Source organism: Syngnathus floridae, chromosome 2 (assembly GCF_059516105.1).
Source record: "Syngnathus floridae isolate MCC-2025c chromosome 2, RoL_Sflo_1.0, whole genome shotgun sequence".
NCBI classification, from domain to species: Eukaryota; Metazoa; Chordata; class Actinopteri; order Syngnathiformes; family Syngnathidae; genus Syngnathus; species Syngnathus floridae.
In genome coordinates, this window is record NC_142414.1 from 23,878,437 (window position 1) to 23,892,153 (window position 13,717).

The 13,717-nt window shown below is 40.5% G+C and overlaps 1 long non-coding RNA gene across 3 annotated transcripts; it reads left to right on the top strand.

The window, feature by feature from the left end:
• Positions 1 to 468: 468 nt before the first annotated feature.
• LOC148402696 (uncharacterized) lies at positions 469 to 13,319 on the top strand. 3 transcript variants are annotated; one of them, XR_015857305.1, is made up of 3 exons: positions 469 to 795; positions 2,015 to 2,077; positions 13,020 to 13,319. It is a non-coding gene; the product is annotated as an uncharacterized LOC148402696 (long non-coding RNA). The 3 variants fall into 3 exon arrangements; XR_015857307.1 differs by having other exon boundaries at positions 469 to 689; XR_015857306.1 differs by having other exon boundaries at positions 477 to 589.
• The last annotated feature ends 398 nt before the right edge of the window (positions 13,320 to 13,717 follow it).

Genomic DNA, 13,717 nt, shown 5'->3' on the forward strand with positions numbered 1-13,717 from the left:
AGTTTGGCCTGAAGACACAAAGGAGGCGCTGCAGAAACGTTTAAACATCCCGGTTTTATTTTGTTTTTAAAGAGGTCTATTTTTAATTACTGTATTATTATTAATAATAATAATCATAATAACAATACTAATAATAATCCTCCTCATCATCATTATTATATAAGTTGATATTTCTATTTGATGTTTATGTACAGCACTTTGTATCAGCTGCGGTAGTTTTCTAAAGTTCTCTATAAATTAAGTTGAGTTTAAAACTGTTGTGTCTAATTTAAATGCCCCAGCAAAGCCGCAGACAGCACATTGCAACTACAAACACTGAATATAATCGAACAAGTTCTTATCTTAGCTCATCCAAATCAAAGGCAATTAAGCAGCTATTGACTAAAATGACAGCAAAATACAGTCAGTTGCTGCTGAGGATGAGTTCAGCCCCGTCTAGTCTCCTCTGCTCTCCAGCTCGTGCCTGTCTCTCTTTTGGCTTTTGGCTCGGTAGACAGCGCTTCACGCCACTGGAGGGCCGCAGCGAGGAAGAGGGGGAGTAAAGCTATGTGTGGCTTTGAGTGGTTGCTAGGCCTCTTCATCTCACTTGGTGGGTAATTACAGAATTATGGGTCAACCACGCATGTAACCGCAGTTACGTTGCACAGTAGCAGATGTGCTCGTGACATTATCCAGCAGTAGAGCAAAAGGTAAATAAAAACATCTGCAGCTGTTGCTACGGACCTTTGCCAAACTTGCCTCCAAGCCTAATTGTTCCCACATGGGCCCGCTCAGCCGGAGTAGTAAAAGGGGCGGGTAGGTCCTCCGTTTCAGAAATACCCTTGGAGAAATTTATGAATGGGACAACAAGCGTCTGATGGCGCTTGTGGCAGTGTGTGTTTCTACGCACGTTAATGTGTGTGACTCGGCGCTATCAAGACTATCGTTGAAAAAGCAACATCGTTAAAAACAACTTTTCTCATCTTCTCAAAAGTCCTCCTGGTCGCAGTGTTCCTCTGCTAAACATTGGATGCGTGTGCGTGACAATGTCAGGGAGGTCTCTGTTTGGATTTGAGCCAGGCCTGCTGTAGCCCACATGAAACAAACAAGGCCCAATTTTAGAGATATCCTGTCTATGCTTGACTTTGGACGATTGTACGTGGCCTGTCATTGTGTGCTTCCGTGTGAAACCACGCTCACACATGTGGGGCAATTCCCTGGAGCATCCTACACTTATTGCTACTGTGATGAGTTAGATGCAGATGTCCCATTTTGTGGCAATTAATGATCAGTACTATAAGCAGCTTTATTCAACAAGTATTAAAGATACAAAGGAGAGGTTTCTGGCAGTCGCAAACATTTTACTGTACAATCTAATGAGACCCAATACAGAGAGCAAAGTTATGTCCTAACAAAGGATATTTTTATGTTAAGGCGGTAGGCAAGGCAGGCACTTTTATTTATTTATACAGCAAATTTCATACATAAGGCAACTTTGAAGTGGTTTACACAGACAAAAGCACAACACCTAAAAGCATTTACAAATAAACAGCCTAATGACATTCAAAAGCAAAAACAACAAACGTAACTGAAGAATTATCAAATAAAATCTAAAAGTATTTAATTTTGGGACTAACTTCACTTATGCTGGCAGTGTATTTCACTTGTGTGCAGCATAACATCAAAATGCCGCTTCACCATGTTTGCATTGAAACCAGGGTTCCACCAATTGACCCAACTCCACAGACCTCAGAGCCCTTCTGGGTTTAAATTCAAATTGGCATTTCTCTCATATATTCAGAACCCAACCACACAGTGATTTTTGTTAGACCAGTATCAGAATTTTGAAATCTATTCTACAGCTGCCTGGGAGCCAGTGTAAATAAAGCCTTTTGATTGTAAAGGTATTTGTTGAATAAGAACGTCATGTTTATTAACCTGGTTGTAGTGAGCAGGACTGAACGGCAACAAAATCAGTCAGTAGATTGCAAGACTACCAGTCCACGGAATTGAACTTAAGTTTCTTCCCTCACAGGTCATTCACAGATGCATCGCATGTGTTGCATGCTTGGGCAGCCAGATTCACAGCAAGACCAAAGTGAGTATGTTTGCATGGTTTCTTGCGGAACAAACATTGTCACTCAGGCAATGTACTGTATAGTCTTCCAAAGTGTGGCAAAGACAGGATGTTTCTAAAACTGAGACCTCCTTCAGCCTTCATAGGGCTCGCATTGGAATATACCATCATGATAATTGGTCAAGAGAATTGATTTAGGGACGAATGGATTGAAAACAATGATAAATCCAGATAATATTTTTCTTGTTGGCAATTATTCTCTTTTTTGTATCTGTCTACATCTTATTTCACCAACTGGCATGGTTCTACTGACTTATGCCAAGGACTGCGATGTCTTTAAATTTAAATCATCACATGACCTGCATGACTACACCCCACGGGAATATATTCTATGTTTTGAATTGAGCGTATTTGTACACATGCACATGAGAGGTCTCTGCATGGTACCCAATCCAATATAGGGAACCTATTGTTAATTGGTCTAACTAAAACTGGGTGTCCGAGAGGCAGATTCATATTCTTGATGAATACAATCATGTCGTGTAGATGATCATCACAAAGGTGTGTGTATTTGTGTGAAACAAACAAATCACTTTTGTTGAACAACCTATAATGATAATATTGTACATCCTGTATACAGTATCATAATCAATGAAAAGTTCGGTGGGATACGATGTTGTCGACGACCAGCGAGAATTTCAACATGATGTGTTTAGCTTTTGAATACAACAGATTTTGGAAACTCGGGAACGAATATGCACAAAGCTCATGTATTATAAATAGAAAGGCAGGCACAGAGAGACATTTGACAGAGGCGGACAGATAGAGATGATGTGGTATGTTTTGGATCATAACTGTTGATCATACCTATCAATAATATGACAAAATGGACAAAATAAATAGTGCAGAACACAACGCATACACATTACAATAACACACACACGCACGCACGCACACACACACACACACACACACACACGCATGCACACATGAAACACACACACACACACACACACGCTTGTGTGTTGTGCTGAGAAGCTGGCTGCCAACAGCATGTGCCTCCTCTCCCTCTCTCATTAACCGCAACTGTCAGATACTCTAGATGAGGAGCAATTAAACTCTATAATAAACCCTCGCCATCAATTCCTGTTTGTTGATGTTGTTGTTGATGGTGATGATGTCGACAAGTTCTGTGCTAACTAGTACTTCAGTGGTAGCACCCTTGCTGCGAGGAGACTCCTTAGGCCTGTCTACACGCCATGCCACACACAGATTGCCCAAAAAACAGAAACAAAGATCAGTTGATTGTTGGAAATTGGATGGTGACACACGCAACTTTTGGTAGCAGCTCTTTTTTATAACAGCTTCACCAAAAAGTGGTGCAAACTGTCAAGATAAAGCGCAACTTGTGATTGGAGCTGTCTTTGGCTGTAAAAAGACTCCCCATGTTTGCTCTTGTTCGGCGACGATGATGCCGCGACTTGTCCTCACTGCTGATGAGGCTGGTCTTCCCTGACGTGCAGCAGCGGCGTTGGAGTAACATGTTTTCTTGCACTGATAAAAACCTGAAGCTTCTTTTTTTTTTTTTTTAATTTAATCCATCCCGGATTCCCTTTTTATGTTAATGCACACATGTATGATATTAAACCTTAATGACATTTTGAACCCATAGTTCTTGTAATCAGCTGAACCTTTGGTGACCTCATGAATTAGGCAAAGGTACATGTTCGTTTCAATAATGCAGCCTGATATAAAAGACCGGGATGGATTTTCACTTAATTTTCAAGGCCGGACAAAGCATTCCTTGGAATTTAAATACAATAGCCTTTCTTTGGGAGGCTATAAAAACAAGTATACAGCTGTACAAGGAGTTTCCTGAACCTAAGGCAAAATATGGTGTCAGTTATTCCTATTATCACGCCGGGCACTGGAAAATAGTGAGAAACACGTCCTGTTCAGAGAGACAAAAAGCTCACATTTCATGTTCTCATTGGAAAAAAAGACACTTGTTTTGCAGGCACATTTTCCTTTAAAAAAAAAGAAAAGAAAAGAAAGAAACCTCAAAACCAAACAAGAGTGACAGTGTTGGATTTATTGTTTTCAGCTCTTTTGTCTTAAGTGGTCAGTGTTTGTGCCTTTGCCATGGAAACAGCAGGCTTATTTATCTTTACGGCCCTTTTACAATAACGCCCTGTTTTCCTGACCAAACAACAGAGGAAATATCAGGTCAAACCTCCTTCCCCTCGCTAATGATCAGGTCAAATCAGCCTCACCATTCAAACAGCTTCTTTCCATACACACTTATTGTATTAGTCAGAAATGAAGATTTATGTCCCTACTGTGTGCATGTTTTTAAAGACCTTTTTGTTCTTCAAGTGGCCTTAATGTTAAAGGAAAAGGGAAGCGATGTTTTTGTGGTTATTCTCAGCATGCATGAAAAGGAAACACAAGATGGCGTCAGAAAATGGACTCATCTCGCATACTGTATGAGAATAATTTGCGTTATTTACAGGTCACCCCGGTAATCCCCCCCCCATTTCTTCTGCTGTAATTCGTGCTAAGGCTTGCTTTTGACTTTTGATTTGCTGGAAGATATGTGAGTTGCTTCCTCACAGGATTAATCTGTTAAATGCATATATGCTTGTACTCAGTGTTATCATTTGCAAACATCCTAGTGTCTATTCTGTCGAAGAACCAACCCTCCAGCCTGCCTGTGTGCCCCACCTCCGAGAACAATTCTTATTTCTTTTTCAAAGCACTTCTCTACTGCCATTGGTCCTCGTAGTGTAACTGTTTCTTCCCATAGAAGAAAGTGTCACTTTCGATGACAAGAAATCTGCATAAAAGCACAAGGTGTGTGGTAAGTGCATGTCCCAATTAAATGACTTAATGGCTGACAGTCCCACGATATATCACATGTAATTTACATCAAGCGTCAGGGTAATAAAGACTTTGTAAAACTTACATTGAAATTCAATTAGAGTGTTGAATGCATAACCAAAGCCGTGAAAAATGAACTCATTGGGGGTCCCTTTTCATTACTGCCTCGAGGCAAAAGAGACCATTAATTTAATACATTCCCTGTTTTTTCACTTGAGCATTTTTAACTTGGTGCACATTTCCGTACTAATGCTTCTAATACAATGAGAGATCTCCCCCCCCCCCCTACAAGACAGTACAAGAAGCCCCCCCTATACTCACAGACACACCCTCTGCAGTTGTTACCTTGAGTAGTAGGACCACTTTCAATAAGTCATGCTTGAAAAATGGCCATATGTACGTATATGTGTATGTCTGTATGTATTCAGATACATATCTGTTTTCTGGTCACTATTGCTTTACTGCAGGCACCATTCCTGGCATAGGTTGGTGGGGTGGGTTTTAAACAATACTGCAACAGCATGTCTTAATTAGAATTATTCCATTTTACCTCACAACACTGGATGTGCACCCTTCAGTCACCCACAAAGCCAAAACATAACCGGGACCCCTTCATCTTCAGTGCCACCCTCAGGAGGAGCGCTAATTAAAATACAATTTCATGAACTGTTCGAGCTTGGTAAATGTAGGTTTACTAGGGTTCAATAGACTTTACAACGCCTCATGGTTAGGAACACATTTATGATTTAAAAGGACTCATGAAGAATGGGTCAGAAAAGAACAAACATGTTTGTTGGCGCAGTGATGACCCAGCGTGTTGGTTTTGGTTAACAGAGTGAGGAGGGAAGGTCATGTTAGTGGCTGTCAACTTGATGCTATCAACAGTTTATCAACCTCCCTTACACTTTTTTTTTGCAGATAATGCAATCATTAGCAAGCATGTGAAACTGCATGTTGCTTTCCTTTTATAAAATTTCTTTTGAACTCTTGCAAAACAAAACAAATGGTGCCTTGCGATACGAGATAGTTTATTTGTTGTTTAGTCGATTATTTTCTTTAATTTATGATTACAAAACTGAGATATGAGCACTTCCAGGGGGCAGTAAAATCAACTCGTTACAACAAGCTGCAGTTTGGCAGCTTTTTGCAGAAATTTTCAGACGCCAATAAAGCCAACCTTTTCCATCCATCTCAGGGGGCTTCCATTTTGTCCTTTACTGCCATCTGCTGTCACCTGAAATTGACATCACAGTGCCCACAGGCTCAGCTTGCCAGTTCCGTGTGACCAAACCCAGAAAACACTTGATCCGTGACAAAAATTAAACTTTTTGAACTTTTGAACGGGTCAATTTGATTCACAATATGAACGGAGGTTTAATTATTTTAGTACAGTGGGTGACATAAAAAGGAGATTTTTTTTTTTAAAATTTGTATTCTTACAAAATCTGCTTTTGCTCATTCAAGACTTTTTTGTCTGCCTGTTTTTTCCCAGCATTGTACACGAACAATACTAATAAAATCAGCTCATTGAACAGTGAGCGGATGCGAACAGCAGTGGTGCATGTTAAAAGTCATAAACACATAAAAACACAAGTGACACCGGCACCCGTCTAAAAGAGTCCTGGCAAAGGAGGGAAATTCATGTGTTATTCATGGAAAAGCTGCGAATGTTAGTGCTTTTTCTCCTTGTTTCAGCACGCATTTCTTCCATTTGTCTTGTGATGCTAAATTTTTAACGTTTTCCCCTCCACATCGCATTGATGTTGCATATAATTAGGGAGTTTACAGCAAAATTGTTTCTGACACCACAGTGTTCACAAATTAGAATACTTCAGATAGGAAAAATTCAGCTGGGAATTGTGGCGCTTGGATGTCTGAAAGTCGACTAAATATTATATGCTATGGCCTGCAAATGTGACAAAATCATTTGAATTAACAGAAAAGATGTGAACGCTAATTGAAAACTTTTGGTTTATTTATATATGCTAAGGAAGCTGCTTGTGTTTTCGAGAGCAGGACGCCTCCGACGCCTTCCACAAACACGACACCATATCCCGCGCAGAAAAAGAGCAGGAAAGGCTGAAGTGCATGTGTGATTTATTTATTTTCACCCAGACGGATACTCAGAGGTTTATACAGATTTTGCCATTTGGAGGTTGAAATAATGGATGGAGTGCTCATCCATATTTAATTCCACCATGTTGTGCGAAGGGTAAACATGTTGTTTGAGATGTCTTTTCTCTGTTGAACTGTGTTTTCTCATTATGAGACTTGTGTGTTGGGAGCAAAAACTAGTTACGAAAGTGCATAAAATGTATTGTAACATGTCTTGTGATTATTCCTGAAACTTGCTCAAAAACAGTCCACAGTGCATTCCGTCTTTCGTCGGAGGTCAGCTGAGATAGACTGGAGCTGAAGAGAATAAGTGGATGGCTGGAGCTTCCCCAAAACCACCCCCTGTGCTAAATAAAAACATAAGCACACAAGTCTAATGATTGACACTATCACTCCCAAAATAAAATGTGATTGTTCAACATCAGGGGTCTTTCTTGTTCTCTAAAGAAAGCCATGCCACTAACACAAAGCTCTATCTGGACGTAGACACAAGTCTAGAGATTCACTGATAATTTTCCTTTTTAATAAGTCATAATTAGGCAGAGGGTCTGGCTGTGCTGTGCAGCCCTTGAAAATGAAATATGTTACATTGGGGCCTGATGGTAAAGGATATTGCTTGCCGTTCATACATAATTGAGCAATCTTGAATGTCAAACCAGTGGGAGAAAATCCAACAGAAGCAACAGAACACCTCACCACAAATCTACTCGGCCTCTTCTGCTCTCCCAGACTGTCGGAAGGTAGTAACATGTGTTATGTGGTGCACCAATGGGCCCACGGGAGGTGTATAGTGACAGTTTTAAAGAGGATGTCTCCTAAACTCATACTTTTACCATCACCATTTACCAACCTCTACAATTACTACTGCTGCTTTGGCATGGGGGTGTTCTGGTTGACCCGCCTCTGCCACATCACATGGACATCAGGGAAAATACCTCTGAATTGGCAAACCGGGGTAGTGGTCCCAGATGGTTTGTTCCAACTGCAGGGGAGCACTCTTCACAGGAAGTCCAATGGCAGATTAAGGAGGAGTAATATGCTTTTTGTCCTGGCTGCAGAACAGTAGAGCAGCTCTACACCTTCAGCAGGGTTCAGAAGTTTGGATGGGAGTTCATCCAGCCAATCTAAATGTGCTTTATGGATTTGGTAAATGCATTCAACTGTTTCCCTTAGGGAGTTCTGTGGAGAGTGGTTCCTGAGTATGGGGTGCCGGACCCTACAGGTTATTCAGCATTGCCATTAGTTTCCGGTGATGGTTGGACACCGCCAAGGCTGCCCTTTGTCAGAGTTTCTGTTAATTACCTTTATGGACAGAATTTCTAGTAGCACCTTCCGGGTGCTAGGTTCCAGTTAAGAGATGGAGTAAATCATAGTGTTCTCAAAAACTCAGGGATGAGATGTTGCTCCAAGTGGAAGAGTTCAGTTTCCTTGGGACGAATCGGGCAGGCGATCAACATGGTGAAGAAGAAACTGAGCCGAAAGGCAAAGCTCTCAATTCACCGATCTATCTATCTCCCCACACTAACCTATGATCATGAAATGTGAGTCGTGATCAAAAGAATAAGGTTGCGGATACATGCCGTCAAAATTTGTTTTCTCTGCAGGGTGTTCGGCCTCCGCCTTAGAACTCAGTCATCCATGAGGGGCTCAGACCCGAGCCGCTGTGGCACCACTTCAAGAGGAGTCAGATAACGTGGCTTGATCATTTGATTTGGATGCCTTGTAAGGTGTTCTGGGCATGTCCACCTGGAGGAGATGCTGGAAAGATCATGTCTCCCAGTAGTTCAGGCAATGCCCCAGGATTGCCCCAGAAGAGTTGAACCAAGTACCTGGGGACTGGGAATTCGGCACTTCCCTGATTGAGCTGCTGCCTCCACGACCTGACCCTGTCTGAGGTGAAAAAAATGGATGGGATGGATACTTTCTATGTAGCAGGGCATATACAGTATAAAGACAGAACACCATTCACGTAGATTTATGTTTTCAGTCAGGCAATGCACCACTACACAATCAGTGACTCCCGTGTACGAATCCGAGTCATGTCGTTGTGTTCTTGGGCAAGACACTTTACACACCTTGCCTCCTGTGCCACTCGCATTGGTGTGTGCCTGCGTGTGAATATTTAATGGTGGTTGGATGAGCTGTTGGCGCACACTGGTAGCCACGCCTACATCAGCCTGCCCCAGGGCAACTATGGCTACTTACGTAGTTTACCACTACCAGAGTGTGAGTGTGAATGTGTGAGCGCATGAATTATGTATATAATGTATCTGTCTGCGGCACAGCTATGGGCGTAGGGGCATGAGGTATCACACATGAACATGAATGATCGAGGTGGAAGTTGGTCTTCAAGTGTCCCCTTCACAGCAGCGGTCTATGATTGTCTTGGTCGATTTCCTGCATTGACTCAAATGAGTCACATATTGCTTTTGCCATGTGCTGAATTTAAAAGGAATAAGAGGAGCCACTTTCATTGGCCAAGAAGCAAGTGCTCACTCCCACAATGGTGCAAACAAACACCTGTAACTGCATGCGTCTGCAAAGATGTACCAAAGTGATGTCCTGTTATGTTGGATCTAACAGCTGCTCATGTGGGCATTGGTGGTAGCGCATTTTTTTAGATTGCATTTGACTGGCAGAACTTCTTATTTTCGTCTTGGTTGATCTGATTCCCACATTTCCCCACTGTCGTATGGTCTTCCAGGGCCTCTGCTGTTTTCATTCTATCGGCTGCCCTTGGGTTCCATCTAAAAAAACATGGTATTTCCTTCCACTACTCTGCAGATGACTGTCAGATCTAAAGACTTTGGGGCCACTTTTGCCCTGTCTGGGGGAAATCAGGGCCTCAGCGGCACTGAATTTCAATGAAAACAAAAAAAGAAGCGATTGTGTTTGGACCCCCTGGATGCAACGGTGGTTGTTTTAAAGTGGAATATAAGTAAAGCTTATTTGAGATGAGTCCTAAAAGCAAGTACAATCAGACATATTGTCGCTTCAAACAAAATCGGTGACATGTGTGTGTGAGTGTGTGTGTCTGGCAGGAGGAAAAGCCTTGTCTGTAAGCAGATATTACAATGTTGCTATCGTAGATAAAATACACATTGCTCGGGGATGGATGCTTTTTATTTTCTCCTCCTCACAGATGAATGAGCGTCTGCTTCACCGGCAAAGTGCAAGCTTTATATTTTTGACGTTTTTGTGTTTAATGCATTGTAAATGTTTTATATAGCTTATCTTCATGCTCTTCCTTTTTGCGTGTTCCTATCCAGCTCAGTTATTGATGCCTCTGCCTCTAGCACATTATGCCTCTCCTGCAAGTGGGTATTTTTGCATATTGACAATAACAAGAAATGTATGTGTGTGCATGTATGGAAATTGACTTATTTGTGTTACACTTTGCTCACTCAGCTCTTCTTCATATACTAATGTATGTAATGTAAGACTGTAAAAGACTGCCGTCTTGAGGGAGGTGAAAGAAAAACAATGCACAGCTTCTGCTTTCAACGACTTTTATTTCATCTTAACGTTAGCGGAATGACAAATTGTGTCTCTTTCTAAAGCTTTTAAGCGATGTTTCAAAGGCCCCTGAAGGGGGGCCAGGGGAGACACAAGGGGACAAAGGGTGATATTGATAAGAATGGAAGGTGTTGAGAAATGTACTCCAGTGTAATGTGCCTTTACGATGGCCTTTTTCATTTAGGCTGACCGTCTTTTATGATTCAATTTTTCAAGTGGAGCAGTGGAGTGAAAGAGAACTGAGGCTGGGAAATGAAAAGATGTAACACCAGCTTAACACAAAACCCTCAAGACTCTCAGAAATTTAATTTTCCGGCAAAATATTTGGTCGCGAAATCTAAGTGTTTCCCTGAGAACAACGTGCTGAGCTGATAATAAACTGCCACCTTCGCTCCGACATATTTCCTCCTCATTAACAATTTGCACATTTTGGGTTTGAGCGCTGTTCTTGTTAGCTTCCTACCACATTGCATTTGTCTGCGATTGCTGCAATGAAAAACAGTAGGATTTTTGTCAAAGCATTAAATTGGACACAGGGAGCTCTTAATTAAACCGTTTAGCACCATTTTTCTCACTACCCCATGACAATAATAACGCTCTCATTCCAACTGAACATTCTGAATCTTCTTTGGCACTTCTTTAGTACATTTTAATAGGTTTACTGTATCTGAATGTACACTAAATCTCATACCATGATGTTGGCAATTACTTTAAAACTAACTAAGCACGTTTTTAATCTTTTTAAATGACAAAATAATGATCTTGTTTTTTTTTGTAAAAACCTTAAACAGCATCCTTATCCATAATACATAGGCTAGTTACAACATAATGTACACTTAATACACAAACGATATCCATTACAGGGCTGTTTCAAATATAACAAATTTAACGAACAAGAGGAGTCCAACTGCCTTGTATCAACCATTGTGCATTAACACGACCTGGATGACCCCCTAACCATATTTACACAGATAAAGAGAAAACACACTTTTAGAATGCACATTTGTATTTTTGTTGATATTGTGACTAAAGGTAAGAATGACATGGGCAATTATGCAATTGTTTAAATCAACACTTGTCAGGCAGTGTAATTATTCTTTAATGTTGGACATCATTATGTTGTGCAAGTACTCATCACATTTAATCATTTTGCTAATCATGTTATTTTCTCACTTTTTATATTGACAAAGAACTTGACTTTGGTGACTTTATTTTGAGATTCAAATCCTACAAAGCGGCAATAACAACACCTTGGGCAGAGATAAATAAACATATAAAACAAGAACAAATCCTGGCAACTTCAGTTGGTATTTAAAAGACCCTCGCACCTCACTAAAAGGGAGTGGACCCATATCACTGCCACTGAGCCAATCAGTGAAGAAAAATCATGATGATATAATAACTCTTTTGATGAACTATTACAGATTTTTTATTATCGATAGATGTCAGATTTTGATGCCAATGACTATCGATGTATGAATGAGCCATCATTCAGTTTGCAAAATGGCAAAGTGATTGTATTTTTTAGGTCTTTGCTGTCTCAACAGCTGTGGCTATAAAAGCTTATAATAGAGTCAGAGGATGATGTATCTGTTTTCAAAATACATCTGTTTCTTTTTCTTTTCTTACTTGGTTGCAAGTGAACTTGCCTTATCTTCTCCTTTTGTCTCAGTTCAGTTTCCTTTTCCTCCACACGTGTTTGCCAGCACTTTGTCTTCACACTCGATACGTTTTTCTTTTTCAACAGGTCATCTGTTGCAGTATGTCACAATGGTTCTTTTCAAGTCATGTATTGCATTGATTGTGATGATTTCTTTCTTGGACCAGTCATCATTATTTAGAGCACATGGTCATAGATATTCTTTTGTTGGTTCAAAATTGATACAGTGTTTGTCTGAAAGCCTAAAAACTCCAACAAGTTTAGATTACATGTGAGAAAAAAAAAAGTCTAACATTCATGTTCAAGTTTATAGCAAATGGAAGTTGAAATGAGCAAGTTACCGACACTCTGACGTGAACTATTGTTGTAACCAAAATGTCCTGCTACGATACTTTATATATTTGGATTGGTATTAAGTGGATTCCCAAAAGTCTAACCAGAAATGCTTTATTTTTGTCAGCCTCATGACTATTTCTACAAATTAATGAAATATTAATAATGATGTATACTATGAAAATTTCCAACTGATAGTTATAACTGATAATTTCCTGCTTTACATGGCTTTTACGATCTCGCTTTGTAATGTTCTCGCGTCGGCGGATAATATAGAAAAGTGGTCAGCATGTTTTGTTACATTCTGAACTCTAAGGATCCGCTTTGACTGGCCATGACTGAAATTGGCTGTGAGCATTGAGCACTCTCTTAGCGGCGGCCGCCCTGCCTCTTGGAAATCCACTAGCCTGTGCTCGTGTGTGAAATTACCAACATTGTGTCTAACCTGCCTCTTCACAGATAAGCCACGCGACCTTCAGGAACTACGCCGGTCGAGAAGATAGAGCCCTTCATGTCATAGTAACACTTTGTTACGAAGAAGTCATGTTATCAATGAAGCAGCCTATAAGTTTGTTTATGGTGCGCGTCTTGTGCATGTAAATGAGGGCTGTGACTTTGGTCAGAAGCCCCAGGGTGATAAGGGAGTAGTGAAGAGAGGTTACATCAAATCTTGCTAGCAGTTTTAAAGCAGCAAACGCCACTCTTTAATAATGTTAAAATGTTGCTTAAGACATTGTGCGGTTAATAAAGGTTTTATGATGGTGACAGTTTGACCCAGGAACAGTGTTATTCTGTTTCAGTCATTTATATATACTCGGTAGCTGAATTGCACTTAAGTCTACTTAATAAAATTAAATATCTTGGTCATCATTTTCCTTGATTTTCATCAGAGCAGCTGAAATGTTTCCGAACAAGAAAACAATAAAACTGCTGTAAGTCAGATGAGATAAAATCCTATAAATTATTTTGGCCTGAAAGTGAACGCACCTCACTGATGAAATGGAGACTTGAAAATGCGTTTATAAAACATATGAGAGACTGTTGTCATTCTGTCGCAGTGATCTGCACCATGTGATGCTGACAGTGATATGCTCAAAGGCCTCACATCCCGCATACACAGCGTCATTTTTCTGTCTCCCAATAAGCTTTTGTGGATT